This window comes from Felis catus, chromosome A1 (assembly GCF_018350175.1).
Source record: "Felis catus isolate Fca126 chromosome A1, F.catus_Fca126_mat1.0, whole genome shotgun sequence".
Classification (NCBI taxonomy): domain Eukaryota; kingdom Metazoa; phylum Chordata; class Mammalia; order Carnivora; family Felidae; genus Felis; species Felis catus.
In genome coordinates, this window is record NC_058368.1 from 93,956,018 (window position 1) to 93,976,932 (window position 20,915).

The 20,915-nt window shown below is 42.6% G+C and overlaps 2 long non-coding RNA genes across 2 annotated transcripts in view; one reads left to right on the forward strand and one right to left on the reverse strand.

Moving 5' to 3' along the window:
- Window positions 1-20,915, reverse strand: part of LOC109499806 — a 57,364-nt gene that overhangs the window by 21,544 nt on the left and 14,905 nt on the right. Inside the window, exon 2 of the long non-coding RNA XR_006597888.1 lies at window positions 1,110-1,352. This is a non-coding gene — a long non-coding RNA (uncharacterized LOC109499806). The remainder of the gene's footprint in view (window positions 1-1,109; window positions 1,353-20,915) is intronic.
- Window positions 18,431-20,050, forward strand: LOC102900481. Its single transcript, XR_439490.4, has 3 exons — window positions 18,431-18,745; window positions 19,265-19,339; window positions 19,799-20,050. It is a non-coding gene; the product is annotated as an uncharacterized LOC102900481 (long non-coding RNA).

The window sequence follows — 20,915 nt, forward strand, 5'->3', positions numbered from 1 at the left end:
TATCAGGCTCCGTGCTGACAGCTCAGAGCCTGGAGCCTGCTTCTGATTCTGTGTCTCCCTCTCTCTCTCTGCCCCTCCCCTGCTCATGCTCTGTCTCTGTCTCTCAAAAAATAAAATAAAATGTTAAAAAAAAAAGTTTAAAAATTAAAAAAAATTGCTGCATGATCTGCTAGTTAGACGGAGCCTGCTTTCTTACTTGAAAAATTAGGCTTAAGAACACTTTGAAGAATTGTCATGATGATTACATGAGATAACATGAGGGAAGGGTCTGGAATCAAACCCGGCATCGAAGTAGGGGCTCAGCAAACATGAAGTTGAATCTGCCATTTGTATAGGACCCAAAACTGGGCAAATATTGACAATTTCATAGGACTCAACCTGCCACGAGCCTTCTAGTCAAGCACTGAGGACATTAGTATTCAACTGGCTAGAGTGTTGGGACCAGAGGAGGTGGGATTTTAGGGATGGAACCTCAGAGATGACTTTCAAAGATTCATTTAAATCATCAATGATTTATTTAAATCCTCAAAGAATCAAGGAATGTCAGAATCCAGCAAGAGGCTTTAAAATGCTGGGAGATTTTCTGGACTCTGAGCTACTTAAGCAAAACTCATTTAAAGAGCTAGGATGACAATGTGGTTAGGAGCCTAGATTCTGGGGACAGATTTCCTGAGCTCAAATCCCAGCTCTGCTACTCATCAGCTTTTTGACCTGGAGCAAGTTTGTTGGCTAATTGGAGTCTCAATGTTTTCCTCCAGGACTCAGGATTGTACTGGGTTGCTATGGAGACTAAGTAAGTTAATACATGCGAAGTTCTTAGAACACTGAAGTGTTAACTGTCATTAACTTGATTTAGGTGGTATGTAGGGGCGCCTGGGTGGCTCCATCTCTTAAGCATCTGACTTCAGCTCAGGTCATGATCTCACAGCTCATGAGTTTGAGCCCCACATTGGGCTCTGTGCTGATGGCTCAGAGCCTGGAGCCTGCTTCGAATTCTGTGACCCTGTCTCTCTCTCTGTCCCTACTCTGCTCGTGCTCTGTTTCTCTCCCTCTCTCTCTAAAAAATAAACATTAAAAAAATTTTTTTTAATTAGGTGGTATGTACTGACCGGAGACCCAAGATTGGAAATTCGAATTCCAGCGATGGGAAACCAGCCTCCTTCCTCTTCTAGCGCCGTTCCAGGACAGCAGCTGAGACACTCCTTGGGAAGTTCAAAGATGGTGGATGGCACCACCCAGGAGAGCTCAGGGAGGGTCCTCCCGGCCAGCGGCATCGCATCCAGTCCTTCCAGGTGCTTCGAGAGAAGGGCCGAGAACTTTAGTCACCCAGAGCAGAAGTGACTCAGGCGCACCTGCAGAATCCAATGGAGGAGAAGTGACGAGGGATGAGAAGGAAGGGAGATAGAACAGCCACACACCACGAAGAAGCGGACACAGCTCATGCTAGAGGGGAAGGAAAGCATTAGTTGAATTCATGGTTTACTTAGAAAGTCAGATTCGGACAAAGACATCATAAGGAAAATGATAACGACGTCCTACAGGTTTTCCCATAACTACTTTCATGTGTATTACCTGATGACATCCATCCAAAACAAAAACAAAAACAAAAATAAAAAAACAAACAAGTAAAACCCTATGAGGCAGGTAGGCAAAGCTAGCATTGTATTTGAAGATGAGCAATTAGGGGCGCTGAGTGGCTCAGTCTGTTGTTCAGCATCCAACTTTTGGTTTCAGCTCAGGTTGTGATTTCACAGTTTGGGAGTTCGAGCCCCACATGGGGCTCTGCACTGACAGCACACAACCTGCTTGGGATTCTCTCTCTCCCTCTCTCTCTCTCTCTGCCTTTCCCTGCTGATGCTTTCTCTCTCTCTCTCTCTCTCAAAATAAATGACCATTAAAAAAAAAATTTTAAGATGAGCAATGGAAGGATCCGGGAGCTTCAATGACTTATCCAAGCCTACTTGCCCAGGAGGTGATGGAGCTGGAATGTGAGCTCCTTAAAGTCAGAGCCACGTTTATCTTTGTCTCCCTAGCGCCAGCCACTAAGCTCAAGTTTACTGAGTGAATGGGCTCAAATGGGCTGGAACACAGACTCACCTTCTCAGGCTAGTCCTAGATCTCAGGCAATGACTCAGATGCTCATGCTTTGCAGATTCCCAAACCCGAAGCTGGACAGTCACTCAGAGGCAGTGAAGGGGTGGGGGGTGGGTAAAGGGACAGGGTTTCAACAGTCTGTGCCAGAACAGATTAGGTATCTCGTACACATAATCAGCATGCATATGTCCCTTTTCCATAGCCCTATGACAAGCTTTCCATGACAAGCGAGACTATCCAGCCACAGCTCTCAGGCTGCCATTTATAACCCATTTGCTCATGAGGGATAAAGCCTGCCTTATAAGGTGGTTTTGAGGTCCTTCCTCTTCGTGTGTGTGTGTGTGTGTGTGTGTCTGTAGATACATACAGGTATATACATTTACTTATCAGGTACACCATCGATTTGCCCCACATCTTATTAGAGACAGATCTGGACAGAGTAGTTAAAGATCTCAAGAGAAAGGGGCACCTGGGTGGCCCGGTTGTTGAAGTGTCTGACTTCAGCTCCAGTCATGATCTCATGGCTGGTGAGTTCAAGCTCTGCATCACACCCTGTGCTGATAGTGCAGAGCCTGCCTGGGACTCTCTCTCCCTCTCTCTCTCTCTCTCATTCTCTCTCAAAAAAATAAATAAATAAACTTAAAAAAAAATCTCAGGGTGCCTGGGTGGCTCAGTCAGTTGAACGTCCGACTTCAGCTCAGGTCATGATCTCACGGTCTGTGAGTTCGAGCCCCGTGTGGGCTCTGTGCTGACAACTCGGAGCCTGGTGCCTGCTTCAGATTCTTTGTCTCCCTCTCTCTCTGCCCCCCTCCCACTCACACTCTGTCTCTCTCTCTCTCAAAGATAAATAAACATTAAAAATTTTTTTTTAAAAAAAAGGATATTCTTTCTCCATTCCAAAGCAGTGGAGATTTCACTGCTAAGTGTCCAAGCCCCTCTTCTGTTCCAAAGTGTTTGGGGGGATTCTGAGCCATTGGAAGGATGAGAGGAGGAGGCGTTTCTCCAAATGGAGTATGTTTGATGAAGCACCAGGGAGTCTGGAGGCATCGTCATTGCCTGCAAGATAGATGGCCCCTGTGCTATCTGCTGTTAACTAGTGGTCCCTCAATGGTGGCACATACAGTGACAGACGCAGGAATGCAATGCTGGCAAAACTTCCAAGAGCCTCTGAGTCCTGGTGACAGACGATGCTTGCTCCCAAGAGACAAACATTTGCAGATTTCATTCGCTGGCTAGTCAGTGATTCTAATCTGTCTACCACAACGGAGAAAGCCCTCGGGGTATAAATTGATGTAGCTCATTGTTGCTCTCTTGAATCCTTTAGAATTTCCTCTTTATCTTTCTGAAATGTTGCCCACGTTGTGAAAGAGGGTATGTGTGTTAGTGTGTTCTTCTCATTCTGCAACTGTAGGAACTCAGATTCTTTCGTTTCTTTTGACCTCTCCCCTTTACTCTCTCTGTTCTCTTTTTTGTGAAACTCTTACTAGAAGCTGTTGGGACTGCTGGATCTGCTTCGACATCTCTTTGCTGTTCCCTCCTATTTTTTCTCTTTGTCCTTTTGCGTTATGTAACGGGGTTGATTTTTCAGGTCAATCGGCAAGCTCACGAATTTGCTTTTCATGTGTGTCCCTTGTGCCCTTCGTCTGAGGAATACTAGTAGTGACAGACCTAACATGAAAAATGTACAACCTTGCGGAACGTCATAATGAACAAAATAAAATGGAGAGGGGGCGCCTCGGTGGCTCAGTCGGTTAAGCGTCCGACTTTAGCTCAGGTCATGATCTCACAGTTGGTGAGTTTGAGCCCCGCATCGAGCTCTCTGCTGTCAGCACAGAGCCTGCTTTGGGTAGTCTGTCTCCCTCTGTCTCTCTGCGCCTCCACTCTTTGCACTCTCTCAAAAATAAATAAACATTAAAATAAATAAACAAAATAAAAATAAATGGAGAGATTTACTATGTTCTCAAATAGGAAGACACAGTAACATAGAATTGTCCCTTCCTAACCTAGACATTCAAAAGTAATCCTGGTAAAACCTTAAGAACATTGTTTTTGATAGACAGGCCATCTAGAGTTGATTGGGATATGTGTGAAGTAGGAAGATTATTGTCTCCTCTCCTGCTGGAGACTCCACTACGTTGAGAGTAAGGCAACTAGGATGACAAAAGAAGGTAGAAACCTGTAAAGAGATGCAATTTTGGAAGACGGAACTGGATGGGGGAGAGGTGACTGATTGTAGCATGCGAAGGAAGTAATGAGCCAAGTCACCTGGAGGGGAATGACCGCTAATAAGTGAGCCAAATCACCGCAAAGGAAAACCTGAGATGCTCAGCTTTGGAGATGGCAGGTTCAGTGAAAGGCTGGGTTGAAGTGCAGAGCTAAAAATCGGCGTTGCTCGAAGCTTGTCAATGGGGTAGCCATATCCTTCCTCCACCTCAGGCAGTCAGGCTACTAATCTCCCAGACCATGGATTGAAGAGTTCTTTTCTGTTTAATTTAATGGGCAAGGATGAGACTCAGGCTTACGCAAATGGAGACAGCAGAGGGGAGGCACGCGGAATTCTGCAAAAGAAATGGTTGAACTGCATGGTTCCCTTTCCCCAAATTGCGCTCCATATGCTGACAGGTGCATAAAGAAGATCAGAAGATTCTCTCTCTCTCTCTCTATTTCTCTCTCTCTCTCTCTTCGTACAAACTAAATGGCCCTAAGGATGAAGCTTCCATTTTTCTCTTTTCTTCCTCCCTCCCTCCCTCTTCCTTCCTTCCTTCTTTCCTTCCTTCCTTCCTTCCTTCCTTCCTTCCTTCCTTCCTTCTTTCCCTCCTTCCTTTTTTCTTTCTCTTTCCTTTCTTTTCTTGCTTTCTTGCTTCTTATGAACTCTCTGTTCAATAACCCCTAAATGTAGCCCAGAGGTCAACAAATCCTGTCCACACACTCAGGCCCTCCAAACAATATTTTAGAGGCTCACTCTTAGATAGAATCAGAGTGCCAACCCTCCCAAACTATTGATGAGAACCTCCAGCACGAAAGAGAAAGACCAATGCAAGAATAAAGAAAAAAAAAGAAGAAATCTCGAGAAAACAAACGGAAGGGGATATAAGATTTCCTTACAACACTAGGGAAATAAGTGAAGAAACTGTACCCTTATACCCAGAAATAGAGGTGATATAAAAGGATAAAATCAAAGAACAAGAAGTCAAATTTTCTGCTGGAAATAAAAACTTAATCAAAATCCAATATTCAATAGGAAGGTTGGAGGAAGAAGCTGAGGAACTCTCCCAAGAACTAGCACAAAAAGACATAGCACTAAAAATTAGGAAAGGAAAGAAAAGTAATGTAGAGGATGAATATAAGAGGAGGCACTAGTCAAGCAAAATGATTTCTTAAGAAAGAGAAGGGAGAAAACAGAGAGGTGGGAAATACAGAAGTAACACAGCAATAAAATTTCTAGCACTGAAAACAATGTCTCCAGGTTGCAAGTACCTCTTCTATGCCCAAGAAAATGGATGAAATAACCCATACCAAAGTACGTAAGTTGTGAGATGTCTGAGTTCTGGGGGAAAAGAGAAGATCCTAATGGTTCCCCCGAGGAGAAAAAAAAAAAAAAAGCTATTTACAAGGAAAACAGGAGGTAAAAATAGGATTATTCACAGCTACGATGAATGTTAGAGACCAAAAAGGTGGTGCCTTCAAGTATTTAAAGGAAAATTAAGTTTTAGCCTAGATTTCAAATCCTGGTCAAATTGTAATTTCAGGGAGTGGATAAAATGGACATTTTCAGGAGGATAAGAACTGTAAAATACTCCCCTTGTTCCTTATAAAAAGCAAGTAGAGAACTTTCCGCTCTCTGGATTGTAGGCTATAACAACCTTCCCGCTGAGGTCAACTAAAACAGTTGTAGGGATGGGCGTCTGAGTGGCTCAGTTGGCTAAGCATCTGACTTCGGCTCAGGTCATGATCTTGCAATTCACGAGTTCAAGTCCCGTGTCGGGCTCTGTGCTGACAGCTCGGAGCCTGGAGCCTGCTTCTGATTCTGTGTCTCCCTCTCTCTCTGCTCCTCCCCTGCTCATGCTCTGTCCCTTTCTGTGTCTCAAAAATAATAAATAAATGATTTTTTTTTAAAAAGGAAGTAACAAAATAAAACATTCCTGGGAGTGGAAGCAGCATGGATACTTCCGCGTGCGTGCACACACACACACACACACACACAAAATCAAAAAACAAAACAAAAAAAACAGTTGTAGGGAAACAATATATCCAGATACAATTTTAATTATTTAAATATATTATATATGTATATGTCTTTATAATTATCTTATAATTAGCATATTTTCATTTATAAATATTAAATATATTATTTTTAAGATACTAGACTGAAATATATAATTAAACTATATTTTACAAATATGAATAACATATTTATATTTCAATTCTTCTTCAAAGCATCAAAAAGCTGGTAAGATAGTGATGGATTACTATGGCCAAATTTTGGAGAATCTGAGAAGCAAGGTCTCACCGCTGTTTTTGCTCTGCTTAGGAAGAAAAGGCTGCAATAGGGAGCTGCGGTATCTGGCAACCTCACTGGACAAAAGAGATAAAAGGAACAGCCAAGTGGAGAGTCTGATAGACACACACATTAAGTTGAGGTCCTGAAGGGCTTTACTCTTGGAGCAGGACTTCCCAAATGTGCCTGCATAGTAGGATCTCAGGAGGGCTTTTATTTTATTATTTTTTTTTAATGTTTATTTGTTTATTTTCAAGAGAGAGCACAAGCAGGGAAGGGGCAGAGAGAGATTGGGAGAAAGAGAATCCTGAGCAATCTCTGTGCACCATCAGCACAGAGCCCAACGTGGGGCTCAAACCCATGAACCGGGAGATCATAACCTGAGACCAGGTCGGATGCTTAACCGACTGAGCCACCCAGGAATCCCTTCAGGGGAGCTTTGAAGAATTCCAAAGTGCAGGCTGCACCAGAGACCAATGAAGTCACAGTCTCTGGGGGTGGGACACAGGCATCAGTAGATTTGGAAGCTCCCCCGGTGATTCCAGTGTGCTGATGACTTTGGGAACCTTCCAGTGTGTGGAAGTAACACTGTTCTCATGTGGGTGACTCTGAGAATCTCAAGTCTGGGATCTCAGTTCATGTGGTCCCAAAGGGTCAGAAGCAAATGAACGTTCTCTGTGGTGGTATATATTTTCATCCTAGGCCTCAGATCATTTCTCCAAAAAAAGAAAAATGCTTAAGTGCAATGTCAAGTGCAAGTTCTCTATGAGTGAAAACCAGCAGCTGGGAATATTACCATTCAAACAAACCCAGAAAGACACCCCAACTTCAGAGAGTGAAAGTACTGGGCACAGACTCCAAAACCATGTTTCTTGTCTTAAAAGAGAAAAGGAAAAGCTTGAAACTTTCAGCTGGGATGTGGAAACCAAAAAAGTGACTTTGATTTGAAAAAGAAGCAAGTAGAAGTTCTACAACTGAAAAATATAAGACCCATAATTAAGAATTTAATGCGGAGTCTAACAGTCCAGCAGATATAGCCAAAGATTAGACTAGGAAACTGGAATATAAATCAGAAGAAGAGATCCAGAATGTGTTACAGAAAGGCCAAAAGGATGAGAAAGAAAACAGAAGAGAGGATAAAAAACATCAGGTAAGCTTTGGCAAACTTTTGCTTGAAAGGTCAGGTAGTAAATATTTTAGGCCAGGCAGGCAGGCTATACTGTGTCGGTTGCCACTGTAGCTTAAAAAAAAAAAAAAAGCCATAGACAAGAGGTGAATAAATAAGCATGACTATATTCAAAACTTTGTTTACAAAAATAGATGGCTGACCCACAGGCCATGGTTTGTCATAGAAAAAGATCTAATATATATATGTTAGATCTTGGAGACATATGTTCTCCAATCAGACCACAGAGGACAGTAGAGAGGAATAGAGTAAAAACAATAATCTAAGAAAAAAAATTACTAATAATCTTTTAAGAATTGATGAAAGACAACAACTCACAAATTTGGGAACCCAATAAATTCTCAGGACAAATATAAAGAAATCCACACTTTGGTTTGGAAGGAAAGCAAAAAGAAAGAGAAAAGCCTTTTTCTTTTTAATTTTTAAAATGTTTATTTTTGAGAGAGAGAGTGAGGGAGAGAGCAGGGGAGGAGCCAAGAGAGACGGAGACAAAGAATTGAAAGCAGACTCTGCACTGCTGGTGCAGAGCCCCAGGCAGGGCTTGAACGCACGAACCATGAGATCATGACCCAAGCCAAAGGTAGACACTTAACCCACTGAGCCACCCAGGTGCCCCAAGAAAGAGAAAAATCTTAAAAGAAGCTAGAGAAAAAGTTGCTTTCAAAGGAGTGATGGAGTGACAGCTGACATCTCAATATTACAAAATAAAATAAAAAGCCAGAACACAAGGGAATGTTATCTTCAATGTATTGAAAGAAAATAACCACCCATCCAGAATTCTAAACTCAGCAAAATTATATGCTTCAAAAATGAAGGCAACATAAAGACATTACTGGATAAGTAAAAGCACAGAAATTTTGCCTTCTGTAGATCTCCACTAAAGTATATGATAGAGAATGCACTTCAGACACAAGAAAAATGATCACGGGCAGAAGGTATAGTTGAGGGGGGAAAAAGGAGAGCAAAGAAAATAGTAAATACATGAGTAAATCTAAATGAATATTGACCATGTAGAATAATAACTTTTATGCCTTAAGGTGTCTAAATATAAAGAGAATTGAAATACATAGCAATAAAAGCATGAAATTTGGGAATATGATAATTAATACTGAAGTTTTTGTGCTGTCTGGGAGGAAGGTAAAGGAATTAAGTAACATTTGATAAGTCAAGGATGCATACTGTAACTTCTAGAATAACCACCAAGAAAAAGGAGATGAAGTGTGCAACTTCCAAGCAGATAGGAAAGAAAATTTTCAAGCTAGTAAAATCAATGAAAACAAAAAGAAAGAGAAGAAAAAAAAACATAGAATAGATGGTAAATAAAAACATTAAGCATTAAATTCTCTACATTAAACACAATGTAGAGAATTAGATTAAATGTAGATAGACTAACTGGCCGGTTAAAACACTAAGATTGCCCATCTAGATCAAAAAATCAACCCCGAATATGTACTATTTAAAAGTTACCTATCTAGGGGTGTCTGGGTGGCTCAGTGAGTTGAGCATCCGACTCTTGATTTCGGCTCAGGTCATGAACCCAGAGTCATGGGATCAAGCCCCTCACTGTCAGTGAGGAGCCTGCTTGAGATTCTTTCTCCCTCTCCCTCTGCCCCTACCCCTCAAAATAAAATTAAATTAAAATAACATATCTAAAACATAAGAATACAGAAATGTTGACAGCAACTGGAAAACATGCTCCAACAAAACAAGGAAACAAATTTAAAAAGAGAAAGACTTGAGATGAAGAAAATAAGGAATTGGAGGAGGAAGACAAAAGTTTCTGGGAAGAAAGCTTCCAGGTAAAGGAAGAAGTAAAAAAACTATCTAATGCTTCTGAGCATGGGAGAAAATCTGCTGATAGGTATGTGGTCCTTCAATGGAATATTTGGAAAAAACTGAGATATGTTTATAAAAAAAAATCACACAAGTAAAAACAGGAGCAATTAATAACTCCAAAAAAAAAAAAAAAACAAGAAAGGATTTTATTCATACTGGAAAGGAAATGTCATAATATACTAATCAACTCTCATAATATACTAATATACATAATATACTAATAAATACTAATATACTAATCAAATACTCCAAGTATTTGTCCAATCTTAATGTAAACATGAATTATGTATTTAGCCAAAATTGTGATAAACTCTGTTGAAGAAGGAGTGGGGTACGATGTAAAACAGAGGAATATTTATGAATGGAAGTCAATAAACGATGTGAAAAAGTGATCAATCAAGCAATTAGTGGTATAATAACATTATTTAGAAATTTAAAGGTTAATGCCAGAAATACCAGCTAAAAGAGGTAAAAGTGATTACCTCTGAGGAGAGGAAATGAGGAAACGAGGAGTAGTAGGACAAGTGTTGTTTGTAATTATAAGCCTTCTCATTTATTTAGTTTTTAAATTATGTACACATCTTATTTTGTTAAAATTTTCAAAAGTTAAAAATAAAACCAGAAAAGAGAGGAGGCAATGCAGGGAAACTTTTTCTACTGGATATAAAAAATTAAAATGGAAATTAAAATTGTAAATCACTTTATGCGGGAATAGACAATTAGCTATCTGACTACCTCATAAATTATATAAGTTAAACAATGATTAAGTGGCACAGATATAAACAAATAGATCATTGAAACAGAATAAAAGTCCAGACAGATTCACATTCATACAGGAATTCAGTTCATGATAAAAGCAGCATTTTATTTTTTTTTAAGTTTATTTTTTTATTTTGAGAGAGAGAGAGAGAGAACATGAGCAGGGGAGGATCAGAGAGATAGGGAGAGAGAGAGAATCCCAAGCAGGGTCTGCGCTATCAGCCCCAAGCCTGACCTGGGGATAGATCCCATGAACTGTAAGATCATGACCTGGGCTGAAATCAAGAGTTGGATGCTTAACTGACTGAGCCACCCAGGCACCCCCAAAAAGCAGCATTTTAAATCAGTAGGGAAGGATAGTTTTTGATGACTGGGTGAGACACCTGTCAGTTCATTTAGAAGATCAACGTTGGAGCCCTGTCTCACACCATACACAGAACGAAATCTCACACAGATTAAAAGGCTAAATGCAAAAAACAAAATTATAAAAAAAGAATGAGGTACTATCTCATTCTGAGTTTGCAATAGGTCTATAAAAAATTTGAAAATATGAAAAAGGAAAATGGCAGTACAGTATAATAAGGATGATTCCATTTTTTTAGAAACATATGTGAGTGAGTTTCTGTGTGTGTGTGTGTGTGTGTGCACACTTGTGTGAGTGTGTATGTAAGTGTGTGTGTTTATGTGAGTGTGTATATGTGGGTGAGAGTATATGAGTGTTTGTATGAGTACACGAGTGAGTCAGTGTATGTATGTGGTGGGTGTGAATGTGCATGTGTGTGGTTGTGGGAGTGTGTATGTGGGTGAGTGAGAATATGAGTGAGTGTGTATGTATGAGTTTGTATGAGTATGTGAGGGAGCATGTATAAGTGTGTGCGTGTGTGTGTGTTAATAACAGTGACTAGATTTTGGTGGTGGTGATAATGGGGGAGGTTATAATTCTCAAAAATGTGGCAAAGATGGGATGACTATTACTTTCATTTTCTCCTCTTACCATTTTTAAAATAAAAAGTGTTAAAAGAAAAAATTTTTAAATATTTAAAAGTAAAGTTTTCATCTTAACCTTCAAATTTATCCACCTGTTACTTACCAGGCAATTTGTAAAAAACTGTGTTCACTCGGCCACAGCAACTGCTTACTCAACACATCTCCAGAGGCAAGGGAAACCAAAGCAAACATGAACTATTGGGACCTCATCAAAATAAAAAGCTTCTGCACAGAGAAGGAAACAATCAGCAAAATGAAAAGGCAACTGACAGAATGGGAGAAGATATTTGCAAATGACATATCAGATAAAGGGTCAGTATCCAAAATCTATAAAGAATTTATCAAACTCAACACCCAAAAAACAAATAATCCAGTGAAGAAATGGGCAAAAGACATGAAGAGACACTTCTCCAAAGAAGACATCCAGATGGCCAACCAACACATGAAAAAATGCTCAACATCACTCATCATCAGGGAAATACAAATCAAAATCACAATGAGATACCACCTCACCTGTCAGAATGACTAACATTAACAACTCAGGCAACAACAGATGTTGGCGAGGATGCAGAGAAAGAGGAACTCTTTTGCATTGTTGGTGGGAATGCAAGCTGGTGCAGCCCCTCTGGAAAACAGGAAGGAGGTTCCTCAAAAAACTAAAAATAGAACTACCCTACCACCCAGCAATTGCACTACTAGGCATTTATCCATGGAATACAGGTATGCTGTTCCGAAGGGACGCATGCACCCCCATGTTTAGAGCAGCACTATCAGCAATAGCCAAAGTATGGAAAGAGCCCAAATGTCCATCAATGGATGAATGGATAAAGAAGATGTGGTATATATATACAATGGAGTATTACTCGGCAATCAAAAAGAATGAAACTTGCCATTTTCAACTATGCGATGGAACTGGAGGGTATTATGCTAAGTGAAATTAGTCAGAGAAAGACAAAAATCATATGACTTCACTCATATGAGGACTTTAAGAGACAAAATACATGAACATAAGGGAAGGGAAGCAAAAACAATATAAAAACAGGGAGGGGGACAAAAACATAAGAGACTCTTAAATATAGAGAACAAACAGAGGGTTACTGGAAGGGGTGTGGGAGGGGGGATAGGCTAAATGGGTAATTACTCCTGAAATCATTGTTGCACCATGTGCTAACTAACTTGGATATAAATTATAAAAAATAAATAAATTATAGAAAGAAAAAATAATTTTTAAAAAACCTGTGTTCAGATGTAAAGCCTGGAAGAATAAATGCATATATTTATATCTGCTACAACTTCTCTGATCTTTATTTTTTAAAAAGTCTTGGTTCAGCCTTTGTAAGTAGGAAATATTCTCTTTAAGCAACATGTACTGAATGATTATAATATGCTGAACACATGACTAGGTATATCATGTAATTTCTCCTAACTCAGGGAAAAATTCCTAAGTAAAACTGCAAGCCAAATTGCAAGAGGGAAACACTCTTTCAGATTATGATAGGAAATAACTTCAGAACTCCCAAGCAATAATGGCAATTTTTTTTAATGTTTTTATTTTATTTTTGAGAGAGAGAGAGTGAGAGCAGGGGAGGAGCAGAGAGAGAGAGACACAGAATCTGAAGCAAGCTCTAGCTCTAAGCTGTCAGTACAGAGCCTATGTGGGGCTCGAACTCATGGACTGTGAGATCATGATCCAAGCTGAAGTCAGACGCTTGACCGACTGAGCCACCCAGGTGCCCCTCAATAATGGCAATTTTTCAAATGGACTCCTGTATTGTGGAAAAACTAAAAAAATGATACAACTAGCACCCCTATATATTATGAGTTGTAAGAACTGCAAAGGAAAAGATGCGATGGGAGAAATTTTTCTGGAAGCACTTAATTAGAAATAAATCCTGTTTAGGGTGCCTGGGTGGCTCAGTTGGTTGAGCATTGGACTCTTGGTTTCAGCTCAGGTCGTGATCTCACGGTTAGTGAGTTCAAGACCTGCACCAGGCTCTGCGCTGACACTGTGGAGCTTGCTCGGGATTCTCTCTCTGCCCCTCTGCTGCTTGTGCTCTCGCTCGCTCACTCGCTTGTTCTCTCAAAATAAATAAATAAACTTTTTAAAAAATTGAGAAAAAAAAATCCTGTTTGCCCCAGTCAATTAAAAAAAATTTTTTTTAATGTTTATTTATTTCTGAGAGAGAGAGAGACAGACAGACAGAGCGTGAGCAGGAGAGGGGCAGAGAGAGAGGGAGACAGAATCCAAAGCAGGCTCCAGTCTCCGAGCTGTCAGCACAGAGCCCCACATGGGTTGAACCCAGGAGCTGGAGATCCTGACTTGAGCCAAAGTCAGACGCTTAACCAACTGAGCCAACCAGGAGCCCCTGCCCGTGTCATTTTCAAGCCACAAGAGTAAGGTCATTTTTTTTTTTTTCTCTCTGTGTAGCATAGAAAGCAGACCAACAAGATCAAATTGAAAGCAATAGGGGGGGAAAAAAGCAAGACTAGAGGTTTTATACTGTCTTGGAGAACCTGCATGGGTGTCTGAGACCTTGAAGAGGATGGGGGCTCTATCCTGACCTCTGTTTTACCCCCCAGGTGACTGCCATCTCTTGCCGTCATTTGCTCAAAGACACCCTGGAGGCCCGCTTTTGCCAGGCACAGTGCTGGGCACTGAGGATGCGGCAATCTCAAGTTGCTGTTAGCAGAGGGAGTGGGCAAGACGGATAAGTGACAAGCAAGTACAATTCAGAACTCAAACGCCAGCCTGGAGGTGCGCGCAGAGAGCCGGGGAGCCGGGAGCTCAGACTGTCTCCCGAAGCCATCCGTTATCTCCCCAGGCGTGAGAAGCCACACAAGGAACAGAACAGCAACAGAATCTGAAAGCGTCTCTGTGATTGCAAAGCGCATACCCTGTTAAGATAACTCAGACGGGGAAGTGTGGAGGTGGGCTTGGGGAGGTGAATCAAGCACCCAGATGCACAGAGGGTACAGAGTCCTTAGCAGGCCGGCTGGGACCCTCCCCCCAGCCCTCACCCCCACGTGGCCCCTGCTCTCTGTCCATGCCTGGTGCTGTCACTCTGCTGTCCCATGTCCTGCCGCCTCCAGGAGGCTGCTGTAGCACTGTGCAAAGCTGAGCTCTGCTGGAGACACCCCCTCATGCCACCCCCGACTGCTTCTACCCCTCAGCCCTCAAGGGAGGGGACGCTTCCTTCCCACTGTGTTTTCTGCTCACTCACCCCTCCCTTCCGTTCATTCTGCACACACAAATGCCCAGGCAGCAACATTTAAGGAATCTGCACCGAACTGTCAGAGGTGATGGATTGGAAATATGGTTCAGGGAGTAGCTTCCAGGAAATGCCAAGACCCAGACCAGCCTACAGCATCCCTCCCGTCCCTCTCCCTCTCGGTGCCCAGCCTGCTGCCATTGTGGCAGGGATGTGCCCCAGGTCTCTCCTGCCTCAGAGCCCAGGGAGGCAGTATTTTCTCTTATTCTGCTCAAGTGTCCTAAGAGACACACGGTCAGTCCTGGTTCACACCTGATATGCCTGTGTAATTTTATTAATAGGCCCCCTTTTCCCTCCCCAGACAGACCTAGTCTGGATGTTAAGCTACCGGATCGCCTTGCCTGGGAATAATCTGCTCTAGGAGAAGCCGTGAGAATACCCATCCCTTTGGTGCACATCTGGTTCACATCCCACCCCCAGCACCAGGGGAATGAGTGGGCCCCAGAGACCCAATAATACTTAGCCTCTGGTTGTCAGAAAGCAGAACTTCTACCAAAGTCTGGCTCATTTTGTCGTCTATAATGTCACATGTGGGACATCGCCGGTCCCATCCAGGGCCCACTGTGGCTAAATCAATACTGTCCCGGGGCGCCTGGGTGGCTCAGTTGGTTATGCATCCAACTCTTGGTTTAGGCTCAGGTCATGATCTCTCAGTTTGTGGGATCGAGCTTGGGATTCTCTCTCTCCCTCCTCTCTCTGCCCCTTCCCCCACTCTCTCTCTCTCTCTCTTTCTCTAAATAAATAAATAAATAAATACCTAAAAAAAAAACCAAAAACAAAAACAACTGTCCCTTTTAAGCAACAGGTGAGAGCTCTACTGATTCAGGAGTCCAAATGAAGTTCACGTCTGTCTGGGCTTGCCACATGCCATTCACACATACAAGCCACCTGTACACAGGACAGTTCAACCAGTACGGTTCACCTTCAGTGATGGGAGCCCGTGTGTTAGAGGACTGAGAGATTTTTGCAATATACAAGCAACTAAATATGCAAACAAACCTCAGACCTAGCTGCCAACTTTATTGGGAGAGGGACCGAAACGCCAGCTCAGAAGTAAGCATCCTTCCGTCTGCAACACTTGGGTGTGAACAGCCATATCCAGAAGCTATCTGATAAGCTTATGCTGTCTGCAGGGAGGTGATGCATGTCACATCGGTAAGAAAATTGGGCCTTTGCACCCCCCCCCAACCCTTTCACCCTCAAACCCAATCAAACTGAGTCAGGATGTGGCGGGGGGTGCTGTAAAAGCAGGTCCAGGTGCCTAGCTGCTCTGGGGTCTGATGTGTTTTTTTCCATTCGCTACTCATTTCGATGTTTTTATTGCAGGAACTGATTCTGCCCTTGGCTTACAAAGCCTCCTGGCACGTGAGGCGATTGTTGCACCAGGAACATAGATTCCGTCTGGGCTGCCCAAGTGCCTCACAGCCTGCGAGTGGCTAAGCTTTGAAGGCAACCCAGCATTCAGCTCCTGCCAGATTTAAAAACTGCAAGGCCAGCCTAGAGTGGCATACAGCTACCCCGCGGGTGTGAAACGCTCCAGCTTCCCCATATGTCTATGTCTTATATGGAGTTCTGCAGTTTCTAAATGGAGTCAGAAAAAGTAGACCTGAGTTCGAATTCTAAGCTCTTCTTCGAAGGAGCTCACGTCTGCTCTCCTGGACTTGGTGCCTTCAACTGGAAAGTAGAGTGGGTGGCTAGGAAGCCACTGACACCCCTCCTGTTCTGATATTCTGTGGGACTGTGCTTCTGTTGCTGTCTGGTTGTTGGACCTCAACAAGTATTCTCTGGGCCTCAGTTTCCCCATTTGCAAAAGTGGTACCATGGTACCCGTGTACTAAACGCCTTGCAAGGAGCCTGTGGGCTTTAAAAGTGGGACGGGGACGTGGAAACAGGCAGCAAATGAGTGCATGCAGTAGGAACTCAATAAATGTGTTTGCACGGCCTCCCAGATTCTCCATCTGTGAAAGCTGAGTGACACCTACATGCTTGTCTATCTCGTGAAAATTGCAATGAGCTATGGAAAGAGAGACAAAGCGCTTAGAATTAAGAAAAGCATAGGCAAACAGCAGGCATAATTATCATTCAAAAGTGGATGGGGGTCAGAGTTTAAGACATAGCGGGTAGCAGATTTGATGTGCCTGATTAATTAAATGAACTAAAACCATAAATACAGTCGTCAGCTTAAACCCCTGGACTTGACCCCAGATCACACTGTGAGAGGGAAGGCAGAGGGGGACTCTCCGGTATTTCCAGGGCTTGTGGAGCCCCCAAAGCCAGGCCATGGGGGAAGGTGACAGAGTGGAGGCAATGGTAACAGAGTGGCTGTTGGGGGACTGGGGAGCCACCAAAGCCAAGGCAGCAGCGGGGAACAGAGGCAGTGACAGCTGAGGCAGAGGGGATCTTTCAGAACTCACGCTCACTCTTGCTAGGGCAAAGGGATTGAGCTGGAGGGAGTTTGCTTTCCCTGTTAAGAAAAAGGGTGAGATTTTTGCCCGGGAAGGGAATCATCACAATAAATTGTGTGCCTGTTTCCTTCTAGGCAGAGAGCTCAGACCCTCAGGCAGTAGATCTTCACCTGGGAGCCCAAAGCAAAGCTGGAACCGTGGGCTGGTCAGAGAGATAAGGCCCTGGACAGAAAACTGGGCATGGCGATGGTTGTTTTCTCTAACATTTTGTTATGAAACTAACATTTTAATATGAAAAACCTCAAAAAGGCAGCACAGTAGAAAGCACTTTGCTGTGAACCCTGGGCACCACCCCACCTGGATGACTTCATGATCATTTGACTATCCTTTCTGTATCCCATCTATCCATCTGTCTAACCCTGTCTTCACCCATTAGTCCATGTTAATTCTGGTACATTTCAAGGGAACTTACAGGCCTCAGTACACTTCTCCCCCAAATACTTCAACATGCATAGGGTTACCTAGCGCTCAATATTTTTTTTTTTACAGATCTTTCCTTCCCACGTAAAATTTATGTTCTATGAAATGCACAAATACTATGTCTATGGATGCTGTGTTTTGACGAATGCATGCACCTGTGTAGCCCAAACCCCTATCAGGACATAGAATATCCCCAGTTTCCTAGGTCAGCTACAGATTTGTTACATGACCTTGCACAGGAGTCTTATGTAACTTTGATTCCAGCATGTCCCCAACTTGTCTGATCATAAAGCCTTTTTTCCAAGTGCCAAGTTCAAAAATTCTACCTTATACAATTAAGGCTGCCTGGAATACTGAATATTATTTAGTTCAAGCCACTATATTACAGCTAAAGAAACTTGAGAACTGTAGATGTGATTTATCCTAGGTCCCTAAGCCGGTGGCACAGTTACAACACGAAATTGATATGTATTGAGCAACCGCTCCCAACCAGGAAATGTACTAGATGCTGTATATGGGAACGCTTACCACAGCCTGCCTCACTGTCATAAAGATAAAGGACAATCGTGTATGTGGAGTGCCTGGCATTGTCCCTAGCACAGAGAGGACACCAGAAGTCACCAGTGATTCTCTCCTCCGTTCCTCGCTAACATTTTAACGTGTTCATGTCACTAAGATAGCAAGTATACACGCTTCATTTCATTCTGCTATCCCAATAACCTGTGAGGTAGGTAGGGGAGGTATTTTTATCCGTGCTTTACAGGCAATTATACAGCATGTCATTATTGTATTATTGTATGTCATGTCATGATCATTATTGTATCATTATTGTATTATTATTGTATGTCATGTCATGATCATTATTAGTAAATGATGGGGGCACCAGGACTTAAATTCAGTTTCCGGAGCCCAAGTAATTTCAGCAGAGAGCTTTAGGAGCTTTGTCCATGTTCCTCCCAGGCCATCTGGGACCAGAGTGGAAGGGCACTTTGGAAATGCTAAGAAGGATATATTTGGCTCAATGACAGACACCCAACTTGAACTGGCTAAAGAAGAAAAGGAAATCTATTGGCTCCTATAATAGAAAGTCTCCTCCCGACGCCCCCCTCTCTCTCTCCCTCTCTCCCCTACACTCCCTCCAATTTCCTCTTGTCCTGGCTCCACTCTCAGGCAACATCACCCCCATGGACACAAGATGGCCCCCACAAGGTCTTGGTTTACATCCATTCAGGTGAGCAATCTCAAAGGACAGAGAGAACTTTCTTTGGCAATGTCAGGCAAACATCCAAAGACTAGGTTTATTAAACTAACTTATTTCATGTGCCCACTCTTGAAACAATTTTTTTTTAAAGGATGAACTCTGTTGACTTGCCACCATGTAAGCAGGGGGTGGGTCAGCTCCCCCATGGTCTGAAAGGGAGGAAGGGATGATGCTCTCTGGAAAAATCAACATGCTGTTATCAGAAGAAAGGGAAAATGGAATGATGGATGCTGGGCAGCAAATTTTAGTTAACAAAAATAAGTTTAACAAAACTTAAGAACTTAAATTGCTGAAAGTGGGTTCACTGGTACCCCTTGGAGCTTTCTAAACCCAGCCTTTTCAGAGATTTTCATGGTGGTTTCATTACACAAATGACTGAATTGTTGGTGACTGAATTCCGTCTCCACCCCTGAAGAGTGTAGGGTGGGGTGGGGGTGGGGAGCTGAAGGTCCAAAACTCTAATCACCTGTTTGGTTTTCCTGGCACTAGCTCCCTTCACTCCTCAAGCTGAAGCTACCCAGGTCCCCCTCACTCCCCAAGAGTCACTCATTGGCACACACTCAGGTAAGGTTGAAAGGATCTCACTATGAAAACAAAAGACACTCCTAATAGAAGGCCCAGCTGAAGCTCCTGGCACTAAGAAAATGCTATAGAGTTCCCCTATTTTCTTTCTTTTTTATTTAATGTTTATTTCTTTATTTTGAGAGAGACAGAGAGAGAGAGAGAGAGAGAGAGAGAGAGAGAGTGTGTGTGTGTGCAAGAGGAGGAGGAGTAGAGAGAAAAGGAGACAGAGAGTCCCAAGCAGGCTCCCTGCTGTGACGGCAGAGCCTGACTCATGGCTCAAACTCATGAACCATGAGATCATAAACTGAACCAAAACCAAGAGTTGGATGCTTAATTGACTGAGCCACCCAGGTGCCCCAGGATTTTGTATGTTAAGTCTTGTGGCCCTTGCTGATGATCCTCCTAATAGACCTGGAGGAATTGGAGGGTGACAGTGATGAAAACATCCCTATTTCACAGATGCAGAAGCTTCCTATGCAAGGGTTGGCCAGGTGGCACCAGAGAGTGAAGTGTCAGCAAGCTCAACTTGAACCGTGAATGGAACTATCTCCCACAAGAACTATCTCCTCACAATCCCGGGGTCAATGGTGTCCTTTAGGCCAGTGCATGTTCAAGATATGTCTGAAAGAGGTTTGTGCTTGTTTGTTTGTTTACAAATGGCTCTGCTCTTTCTAACAATTAAATATGACATCTCAATGGTCAATCATTGTTTCATTTCATTTGACCCAAAGAATAAATGAATTTCTAACCTATGTCCTAGAGAATATTCAGTTGAAATGGTTCTCAGATAAAGTCAAAGTTTAAGTGGAGAATAGATTGGAACTCTACTAATATATTCTGAAAGAGATATACCTATTTGTGAATGAAGAGATTCAATTGGTTAAGTCTAAGGATAAGTAGACTGTTTACTCTTAACAGAATTAATATACTTCATGGTAGTTTCCAGAGAGTAAATCATTCAAGTCCTACCTGATTTATTCAATTTTCCCATTAATTCACCTGACCCCCTTGGGGTAGATATAGCACCAAAGAAGTTGAGACATGTATGGAATCTTAGAGGGAAGAATGGCACGTAGCCAGAAATATACTCAGATAGGGATTAGAAATCTGGACTCTAGTGGTGCCTGGGTAGCTCAGTCAGTTAAGTGTCCAACTCTTGATTTCAGCGCAGGTCACCATCCCAGGGTCAGCTCAGGTCATGATTCCAGGGTCATGGAATCGAGCCCCACATCAAGCCTGGAGACTGCTTGAGATTCTCTCTCTCTCTCTCTCTCTCTCTCTCTCTCTCTCTCTTCCTCTCTCTCTCTCTCTCTCTCTCTGGACATTTCCCCTGCTCACACTCTCTCTCTTTCTCTAAAACAAAACAATAATAGTAATTTAGACATCTGAACTTGGGTAAGTCAAATCCCCACTCTGGGTGTCAGTCTCCTAAACTTGGTTAAAAATCTGTAAGATTAGGGGAACCTGGGTGGTTCAGTTGGTTAAGCGTCTGACTCTTGATTCTGGCTCATGTAACGATCCCACAGCTGGGATCCAGCCCCATGTTGAGCTCTTCACTGAGCATAGAGCCTACTTT